Source organism: Hylobates moloch, unplaced genomic scaffold (genome assembly GCF_009828535.3).
Source record: "Hylobates moloch isolate HMO894 unplaced genomic scaffold, HMol_V3 SCAFFOLD_4, whole genome shotgun sequence".
NCBI classification, from domain to species: domain Eukaryota; kingdom Metazoa; phylum Chordata; class Mammalia; order Primates; family Hylobatidae; genus Hylobates; species Hylobates moloch.
This window is the reverse complement of record NW_026652279.1, coordinates 50062507-50073489: the sequence shown is the minus strand read 5'-3', so window position 1 is coordinate 50073489 and position 10983 is coordinate 50062507. Positions and strand designations below refer to the sequence as shown.

At 41.2% G+C, this 10983-nt stretch overlaps 1 protein-coding gene across 5 annotated transcripts in view; it reads left to right on the top strand.

Annotated features, from left to right (window-relative positions):
- The first annotated feature begins 5846 nt into the window (after positions 1 to 5846).
- The window catches only part of PHLDB2 (pleckstrin homology like domain family B member 2), a 235411-nt gene continuing 230274 nt past the window's right edge, over positions 5847 to 10983 (top strand). For 4 of the 5 annotated variants that reach the window (XM_058437518.1, XM_058437522.1, XM_058437520.1 and 1 more), the window contains exon 1: positions 5883 to 5931. The gene's annotated coding sequence lies outside the window, so the exon portion shown is untranslated. Of the gene's footprint in view, positions 5932 to 10983 lie in introns of all 5 variants that reach the window. The other variant, XM_058437521.1, reaches the window with a different exon arrangement.

Sequence of the window (10983 nt, the reverse complement as noted above, 5' to 3'; positions counted from 1 at the left end):
CAGTCCCCAAGATTGAGCAGTGCGTGAAATGTGTACATAACCTTGACCCCATGCTTTTCCAAGCTTCATCCTTAGCACTTCAGTTATTTCCACTAAGCTTAGACCATCTCTTATTGACATCCACACTCACCTGACCACCACCTCTACGCACATTAATTTGAGTGATTGCTAAAATGCCCAGAAATAAAACAATGCAGAGATAATATATTCGTGTATACAAAGATTAAATAAGGGTGGACCTGCAGTTTCTGCTGCAATGAAGATTCCATTATCTTCCTCATTTCTAATGATTTTTAATAGAATATCCAAGACCACTTAATTTAAGTGAATTCTGTGTTTCCCTTATCCTCTACAAAAATAATCAGTTAAGACTTTTTTGTATGAATTTAGCAGAGATCAAATTAATTCTAAGTAACCATTAATTTCAGAGTCAAAGGTTTAAACAGGTAATTAAGAATAATTACAAGTGTTGAAGTTACCATAGCAATTTAACAACATAGTCATATTCAGAATGTTTAACTTATAGTTATTGTTTAGTAAATCTACCATACTGTCCTCTGGTTGGCTTTACCACTTACAGTCATTCCTGTGCAGTTTTTAATAATAAGTTGCATGATGTAGATAGGGCTGTGTCCAAACATAAGCAAAGCATGTATAACCCGCATGGTGCAATAGCAAAGATACCACTGGCCTGCCTCAATTTCTGAACATATACTTGGGTTTAAACATTGCCGCTATAACAATGGAGCTCTCACATTATGAATGAATTATTTTATATCTATTCACAGATTAATTTATCATATTACAACAAGGTTATGAACATTCTATTTAGCACAGAAGTTAAGTATAGGCATTTCAGAAGTGCACAGACCTGGGTTTCTATCTCAACTCCATACCCTGGCTCAGTAACCTTAGGCAAATTAACGTTTCTACCTACATAGAAGATAGGGCTAAAAATACCAACAATGAAGGGTAATTGAGAAGACAAGGCCGGGCACGGGTGGCTCACGCCTGTAATCCCAGCACTTTGGGAGGCCGAGGCGGGCGATCACAAGGTCAGGAGATCGAGACCATCCTGGCTAACACAGTGAAACCCCGTCTCCACTAAAAATACAAAAAATTAGCCGGGCGTGGAGGCGGGTGCCTGTAGTCCCAGCTACTCGGGAGGCTGAGGCAGGAGAATGGCGTGAATCCGGGAGGCGGAGCTTGCAGTGAGCCGAAATCGCGCCACGGCACTCCAGCCTAGGAGACAGCGAGACTTCGTCTCAAAAAAAAACAAAAGACAAAATAAGAAAATGCATAGGAAGCATTTTAGCACAGAGCATGGCACATAGTAAATACTCCGTAGTAGCTATTAGTCTTAGTAATAAGGGACTTAGCACCCTCCTCCTTCAAATGGCACCCAACGATCACTTCAACATAATTACTAACCTTTGTGTTGATTGGTAGATGATTTAGCAGGAACTAATTAATGAGAGGTAAGTCAATATAAATTTGACAGTGAAAGAAAATGTGAAAGCCGTTTATGTGGCAAATTCTTGAGGCTCTGCAGTGGAAGGTCAAGGCAGCTGGATGGTGCTGAGTGATTAGACTTGGTCATTCATCTCTCTGTCTCTCTCTCTCTCTCTCTCTCTCTCTCTGGGTGTGTGTGTGTTTGTGTGTGTGTAGGTGAGAGGGGGATGGTTGTAAGGGGCAAAGAGTAGAACAGGGTGGGTGTGAGGAAAGCACTAGAGACAAAGTCCTGGGCTTTGGCTATTGGTGGTTTCCACCTCTGGAAGCTTCCTAATCTGGAGGTACTCATATTAATATATATTTCTGTACCTGATCCCTGAAGATTATGATTCTTTATATCTTAGGGCATATCTTAGGAGGAATACTTAGAAACATGTATTTTGGTGTGTAACCAGTTGGAGAGTTATTGAACCAAAAACGCATTACTCAGAGCATAGCATTTATGCCACAGGTGGTATGCAAGATGATGTGAGGTGGAACATGGCCATATTCTTAAATAGCATTAATGTCATTAATCACTTAATCAGTTCTGATTAGTCAAGAGGGAAGTCTCAGTTTAGTAATGAAAGCTCTCTATCCCTTGCTTATCAACTAAAGCCAAAAAGGCAATAGTATCTAGCTAACATTTAATCTCATTTTGTTCATACTGTGTTTATGTTGTGGTTACCGTCTCTTTGTAGCAGGCAGTCCTAGGTTTTCAATAGTGATATAAAGTCCCCTTTCAAAATAAATTTATCTAAGTTTTTCGAAGAGCCCACTGTGAAAAAACTATGAGAATGACCTAAGTTTATGATCCTTTCCAGGTTGCAAAAAAAAATATAGTTGATTGTACCACTCATTTTTGCCTAAAACTGGGTTTGACTTTGTTCTTCCTAAATATTTCTTAGTAACTAAATACATGAAGAAACTGCTATTTGGAATAGAAAATTATCTGTTTTTTTCATAAGGGAACTTCCTTTATGTTTCCTGTGGAAGTCCATGCTCAGATAATCTATCTCCATGTTGTCCTGTAGAGCAGTTTAAACTAGGGAAAGAAAGGTCATGGAGTCACTGAGTCCTGCCTATGGCTGAGCTTGACAAACAAACGCAGGGTAAACTCCACTTCTTCAACTTTGAAACTGATTCCTTCTCTGTTAATCCCGGAGGTCAGGTTGCCTGAATGTCCTGGATTTTTGTTGTTTTTTTCCTAAGGAATTCTTCGTGATCAGCAAGAAGTGATCGTGTTTATCCCTCTTCAAATCTACTCGGTGTGACCAAAGGAGTGTTATTATTTTTAAGACTTGAAACCTTTCATTCTCAGAGAGGGTGGGAGGTTGCAAGGGAGGGACAGTGGCCAAAGCCCATGTGCCTCAAACCTCACCCGGGATGGCCTGGACAAGTGCCAGTGAGACAAAAGCACTAGTCAGACCAGGGTGTTTTCACAGCTGGGCAGTCAGTGTTTTTGGACAGCATGGGTGGGGAGGAGGCCACAACAGTTTCAGCCTCTGTCCAGTAGCATCATGCAATTGAGAGAAGCCTTAGGCAGGCAGATGGCTTTAATCTAAGGAGCTAAGCATCTGAAGAATAGGATTTATCCTGTAGAGAAAGGCCATAAGCAGCAATATTCTTGTAAAAGGAGGCCACTGAATGCTGTTTTTTGTTTAACCTGAGAACTGAGCTGCTTTTTAGCCTGGAGACTTTCCTACCTTGATCCTCACTGGGCATTTGCACAATCCAGTTCCAGGAGGTGTTTCTAGGACCTCCATGAAGTATAAGGAGATCTGGAAGAAAATATTAGGCTGCCTTTTGCAAAAACTTCCCCCACCAACAACTTGTGAGTGTAGAACTAACTTACCACACATCAGAGCGGCAGTAGACTACTTCGGGGGGCTGAAGTGCCCCAAAATGACACAGCCAATTTTAGATGTATGTGCACTTTTTTCTGAAGAGGACTCATAACTTGCATCAAATTCTCAAAGAATTTATGATCTTAAAATGTGATAAACCATGACCTTTCCAGGGCCTATGAGAGTGCATTATCATTTAAATGTTGTTAAGCAAGCAAGGCTGACTAATTTAGGCTAGCACTGGCAAGTCTTGGTTCTTCCTATAAAAAAAAATCTAAGATTCTTGTAGAATTGTTCACTATAGGTGCTTTGTTTCGAGAGGTAAGGCCAGATCAAACAACATGAAAAGAAATAGACTAGGCCAAGTTCAAAAGATCCTGAGGAATAGTTAGATGAGACCCAGAAAGAGAGTGTGGTCAGAGGAGCCAGCAGAACCAGGCACACTAGCAGACAAGAAATGGCAGGGGCACTATGTGAAGACTTGGGCACCACATTTCAGAGGGAAATGGGTAAATTGGAGCCTTCTTAGAGAAGAGCAACTTGGAGAGGGAAGGGTCCAGAAGTCATGTCACATGGAAAACTGGGGTAGTTGGAACAGGAAACATTTGGAGCAAGGTGACAGGGATATCTTCAAGTATTTTTAAATTGTTACATGACTTGAGTTTAGAATATTATAGCTTTAGATATAGAAGGGATCAAAGAACATTTGTACAGGGCATTAATGTTACAGGAGAGAAAACTGAAAACCAGAGAGAACTGACTGGCTAAGGCAGAGGTGGGACTAGAATCCAGATTCTGATTCCCTTCCCGGTACTGTTTGCCACCATTTCCAGCTGCCTCCCCGAGTGCCTTATGTGCGGGGAAGAGCTAGGACCAATGAATGGCCATTTTAAGAAGGTCAAGCTTAGCTTGATAAAGAGTATTCCTTTGTAGAATAGGAAACTAAGTGAGACAATGATCTCACCATCATAAAGAGTATTTCTGAGGGAATGTGTATTCATTTTCTATAGTTCCTATAAAAAATTATCACAAACTTGGTAGCTTACAACAGTGCAAATGTATTACCTTGCAGGTCGAGAGTCAGAAGTTTAAAATGGTCAGTGGGGCCATGCTCCTTCTGGAGGCCCTAGAGTAGAATCCACTTCCTTGCCTTTTCAGCTTCTAGAAGCGGCCTGCATTCCTTGATTTGTGGCCCCTTCCTCTACCTTCAAAGCCAGCAGCATAGCAATCGCTTACCCTGCTTCTGTCATCACATCTCTTTCTTTTTTTTTTTTTTTTTTTTTTTGACGGAGTCTTGCTCTGTTGCCAAGGCTGGAGTGCAGTGGTGCGAGCTCTGCTCACTGCAAGCTCTGCCTCTTGGGTTCATGCCATTCTCCTGCCTCCGCCTCCCGAGTAGCTGGGACTACAGGTGCCCGCCACTACGCCCGGCTAATTTTTTGTATTTTTGGTAGAGACAGGGTTTCCCCATGTTAGCCAGGATGGTCTTGATCTCCTGACCTCATGATCTGCCCGCCTCGGCCTCTCAAAGTGCTGGGATTATAGGCTATCACGTCTCTTTCTCTTATTCTGACCTTTCATAAGGACCCCTGTGATTACACTGGGCCCACCTGGGTAAGCCAAGCTAATCTCCCATCTGAAGATCCTTAACTTGACCATGTCTGCAAAGTCCCTTTTACCACGTAAGATAACATACTCATAGGTTCTGAAGATTAGGATGTGGACATTTTTGGGGGGCTATAATTCAACCTACCACAGAACGTATGGAAAGGCTTATTGTTGCTGGTGCAGGTATTAGAACAGATCTGGATTCAGATCTTGGCTTCAGTACCTACTAGTTGCATGACCATTACCCCTGTGAGCCTTTGTTCCCTCATGCATAAAATAGAAATAAAATCTCAACATTACCATGAGGATTTGTGGTAATATTCATGAAATGCATAACATATAATACTCTCTCAATGAATGGTAGACATATTTATTTAAAAAACTGCCAGATGCTTCTCACCATACAAGAATTTAATAGAAGAAACTCCATTATTAAATGGGACATTTGATAAGGTGACCTCCAGATTTCCTTCTGAGATTGCTGAAATCTAAAGGAAAAAAAATTTCGTTTCCTCTATAAACTATTCTCGGGGCCTCTTGTCCACTTCCCAGGTGCAGTTACAAGGGAATCACTTTTCTGGATAGCCAATGGCTATCAGACTGTGCTTTCTGCCCCCTACAGTCCTGCCATCTGATTTTTCCATGCAAGTCTGGTTGGATTTAAGCAGGACTAGGAGTCTGTCTGGTGTGTAATGATTGGCTAGATCAGGTGGCTGAGGCCAGGGCAGACTCCCTCCTTCACATCTGTCAACATACCTGGCTGCAAGCAAGTTGCTGCCTGTGACCACTGTCTGCAGAGGCCAGAGAGAGCAGGAAAGGAAGTGGATAGGAACCTCACCTTCATGCTTGGGGAAAAGGAGAAACCTGTGTTAATGTGTCTTCCCAACGTCCCACTCTCTTCAGCAATCACTGGAACTGCCATGGGCCATCCCTGCTGAGTCAGGAAAGAAGCTGAGGGAAGAGTCGGGATTGAAAAGCAGCAGACAAGGTAGGTGATCTCTCTGGTCACTGGCCCTTCTCTCATAATCACAAAATGAGCACCGTATACAGCCTTATCACCAGAGTGTCTCTGAGGAGGGTCTGCTGAAGGAGATATGGTAGACCTGGTTGTATTTCTGAATTCAGTCATTTTTCCATCAGCCTGTTCTGGAAAGCAGGCTGTATTTTCCTTCTGTCTTCTATCTCTTCTGAAAATTGTTATTGCTCCTGTATGTATTTCAGAAACTTGGAAGGTTTTTTAAAAATTATTTCATTATAACAAATTATATGTGTGATTTATTAAAATGATTTCATTGGTGGTAGCTCCACAGCATGGTTTTGTCCCAGAATTTTCCTTGCATAATTTTTTTCAATTTTCAAGACATACCAGGGAGGACGGTGTACATATATTGTAGTATATGGTATAGAATAATATATTCTGAGAAATATACTGTCCATTCACAGGGCTGACAACCTCATATGATAGGCTCTCCCAGGAAGTCACGTATATTTTTCTGGTTTGGAACCTAGAGAGTTAAAAGTCCTGAAATTACTGGAGCAGAATCAAGCCTATTTACCTAAGCTTATCACATCAGCAGCCAGGTCAATCATTTACTGAGACTAGGCTGTTTCTTACCCTGAATCAGGAGGACCACCAAAGCCTTTGCTGGCCTGAGTCCCTCTGTAGCAAAGGCATGGGCAATACAGAAGAAATGCTCCTCTGAAGCTATAGTCCAGATTCTCTTCTCACCAGAAGTAAGTTTTTCTCCTTCCCAGAATAGTGAGTATCCCAAGGCCCCCCCTCCCCAGCTCAATGATAAACATGAGCAAAACTAATATGCAAACCTGATACCAATGCCACTCTATGTACAAAGCTTGTGGCTTTGGAGGGAGCTTCCCTCATCACTGGAGGTCTATGGGGAAGAAGGAGATGATAACTATGAAACAAATTATTGAGTGATTCTTGAGGAAGAATAAAGTTATAAAGTAATCACCAAGGAAAACATGGAAATGTTCCCCTTCAAGTCTATACATTCTAGAAATATGTTATTTTTATCGAATATGATTCCTTCTTCCTTAAGTCTGAATATAACTCCTCTAATTGCAGAAATGTTGTCATAGTGTCACCACATACAACTTTCAGGCCTGTGCAGTGGTTCCCGGCTCCTATAGTCATTAGTTAGAAGCCTAGTAATGCTGATGCCCTATTTTTCTGAACTCCCTTTAGGGAAGGAGTTGGGTCATGTAGGACAAGGTAATGTTTGACATTATTTTTGTCAATCAGTTGTGGAACTGAAGTGACTCCCCTCAGGGAAGGTTTGTGGCTGAATATTTAGTGTCTGAGGCAGTTAACTAGATGCAAGAGTGGAGGCCATTATAGACACAAATCCATGTGTGATTTTGGGTAAGTCTGTGGCTACCTCTCAAGAATGTTGTGGCGAATTATGGAAAACTGATACATTTCTGTGAAGATATTAAGCACTGCAAAATGTTAAGTGTGAATCTGGCTGGTATCCAGAGGATGTTCATAGATAATGCAAGTGATGGAGGTGGTTTTGATGAGGGAAAAGGATCTTGGGGTGATCAAATGCATTGGCTAGGTCGGGCATGGTGACCCATGCCTGTAATCCCAGCACTTTGGAAGTAAGGCAGAGGATGGCTTGAAGCCAGGAGTTCAAGACCAGCCTGAGCAACAAAGTGAGACTCTGTCTCTACAAAAAAAATTTTTTTTTAATTTATGCATTGGCCATATTTCCCCACATTACTGAAGGCTGCCTTAGGGACAGACACACAGGTCTGACCTGTCCTTTTTTTGTAGCTTCTGGCTTAGGGCCTAAAACACACTGGAAGCCCCTAAGGGTATATCCAGCTTTTTCTTTCCATTTCCTGAGCATTGGATAGTAAGTAGCGGGAGACTATTTTTCAAATTGACTAGATTAGAATAGGCATTGTCATTGTTTTTCAATGTTAGGTAGTTAGAATATAGAAGTTAATTAATTTGCCCAAAATCATGCAACTAGTCTGAGCCAGGATTCTACTCAGTTCTGCCTTGTTCCCAACCCAGTGCATTTCCCATAAGGTCATGGAGTTGACCATGTGGATAAGCATAAATTGGAGGGTCACCGAGGTAAGCAAGGCTGACTAATACAGTCAGAAGTTCTGAAGTTCTCCACTGGCTCTTGGATGTGCCCTGCCTGAGCCGCTGTAACCAAAAGGCCAGTAGTGGAATTCCAAAAAGGATAAAACAGGCAAGAGCAAAAGTAAGTGTTTTTAGTCATGGCAGTCACTGGAGTCTTCTCTGTCCTGTATATTTTCTAAATAACCCAGCTAATTCTCAGGCTAGGTCTTTGCCCCTTTTTACACTGTAGGCTCAAATCCATGAGCCCCAACTAAAGTACAACATCTGAACTATTTCTAGAGAAGAAATGACCCTATTCCAATCTTTCTCAAGGAACTCAAGAATTTACTATCTCATCTCAGCGAGTATCCACTCATTTAAATCTAAGAGACTTGGGCACAAAGAGGCTTAAAGCCCGAGAAACCATCAACAGTCCCTCCTGTCAAGGCTCTCACCATCTGCAACCCAAAGAGACCCATGTCGGCTTGGAGTCTAAATGGCTTGTTGTCATTTGAGCAGTGAATGAGTAATGTACAGCAGAAGCCTTAATCCGCCCCCCACCCCTAGTTTCACTTTTGTTCAGATGTGTCCTAAAGATTCCATTAGCTGTCTGTCATAAATTCCAAAGCAGCCACAATTCCTGAGCATTTACAAGATCAAGATAAAGAAATGCCATCATGAAATGAGGTTGACTTAATGTCTTTAAACAAAGGGTTTCTAGCGACTTGCCTCACATATATCTCAAGTGTGTGATAGCAAAGGCATTACAAATAGGGATTGCATCACCATGTCTACCAGTACCCTTTACTAATCAACTGACCTTGCATGAACTGTACTTACATGCCATCATTTTCATTAACTAAAACACTAGGAGAAAGAGAGTTGAAGCTAAAACACAAAGACTCATCACAACATTTCACCTGTATCAAGTACTTACGATGACCAAAACATGAACTGCTGCCTTCTTATCTACACTTTTTTTCATTTAATTTTCATAACAAACCTCTGCAACTTGTCCAAGTCACAGAGCTATAAGATGAGGTAAAATGTGAGTTAGGATCTGACTCCAAATCCCATGTTCTTCAGCATTCTGTTCTGGGAAACATACTTACCCAACCGTGTGTCTACACTGTTCACGTTCTAAATGTAAAAGAGTAAAAAAAGTTCTTTCTAAATTATTTGATCGGATCCTTAGAGTATATATTTATTCCCCCTTCCTACTCACACAAGATGTTCTTGATGTTCTTGAGTGTAAGCATAAAACTCAATATGACAGTGGTTTTCCTCTTCTCTAGGAAAGGAATCACAAAACACACATGCACACATGCACACATGCACACACACAATAGCAATTGCCCAAGAGTCAGTGCTTTGATTCCTTTCTGAAGCTGAGAGAGAAAATTTCTTATCTTCTAGTTTATAAACATTGTTTTGTTTGATTGATTGACTTTAATGTAATGTACAAGACAAATTTGTAATTTATTATACCAAGATTTTTTTTAAAGTTTATTTCTGCAGTGAAATTTCAGTCTTTGAAATCAGCTAAATTTTTCAAAACTGTCCAGTATGTCAATAGTTGTATTTAATCTTCACCACAGCCCTGTAAGATGAGTACTGTTTTCAGATGATATCCTTTCAGATAAGGAACCTGAGACTCAATACAGGTGAATGCCCTTCTCAGTCTCACTCAGCTAAGTCCCTTAGGTCTTGGGACTCCACATTTTTTGTTCTTTTTTAAATTAAATATTCATGCAGTTCCCTGGATTCCTAAGTCCTACAAATGGTAGGAATGGGACCTACGAGCTTTTTGTTTAAATTTTCAGAAATAAAAAATGCCAAACGACTACACAGCCTGTTCTCAGGCAGAGACCACTCAAATATTGATTTCTTTGCTTTGGGCTAGAATTCTATCAGGTCAGTGTGGTAATGCTGTTATTCTAATTCGATTTTCATAGAGTAATGAAAATAAAGACATTAATTGTTACTTAATAAAATCTGCCTTAAAGGCAAAAAATCTTTCAAGCCCATGTGCCCATGAGCAAAATAAGATATCAAAGGGGTTCTTGCTAGAAGGATAAGCCACCACTGTCTTCTAATCAGCTGTGTGCCTAGAGAATGGTATACATGAGTAGGGGCTAGAGACCCCACAGTGTCTTGAGATGCACAAGCCCTCTCTAACCCTGTAGTCAGATGGATGTCTTATGAGTCAAACAGTTGCCAAATGGTATGGAACCTAAGGAAGTCCTTCTACAAATTGAGAATCCATTATTGTAGTTTCAACCCTACAGAAACCAGCTAGAGTTACAGGAGGAAACCTTATGCCCTAGGAATTCCATTTCAGTCCTAAGATGTTCTGAAGGGTCTGGGAGCCCTGCATCAACTACGCATCTGGAGGAGATCCAGTGTTTTCTTGTCCCTAATGCTTCACTGGGAATTGCCCCTGGCTGGCTGCCTGAGTCTCTATCCCATGCGACAGTCATGTTGTCCACATCCTTGCTTTGGTGTTAATGTGCATCCTCATCATACTTTTTGGTCCCCATTTCTGTGACCTCTGAGGTTCTAAGGATCTTAGTGCAGGAGAACCCCTAGTTTTGGGCAATGATCAAGCAGAGTGAATGAAACTTCTGCCCCTGACCCACCCAAAACTGGTTCCCCTCCTCTCTACAGTTCCAAGGTCAAGTTTCCCATGACAGCAGTAAAGGAACTGAAGGTCACAAAATGCTGGCAATTCACCATGCCTTGGAGGGGTTCCCAGAAAGTAAAATGAAAATGAGATTGTTTTCACATAAGACCTCTGTATTTGGAGGACAGGATTCAAACAGTTTGAATGTGCGATTTCACTGTGCACTGAGGTAACCCCCACAAAGTCTTTTTTTTTTCAAAAGCCAAAATAATATCAAAAATACTTCCTGCAGAGAACTCTAACTAGGCAGAATTCTTTTT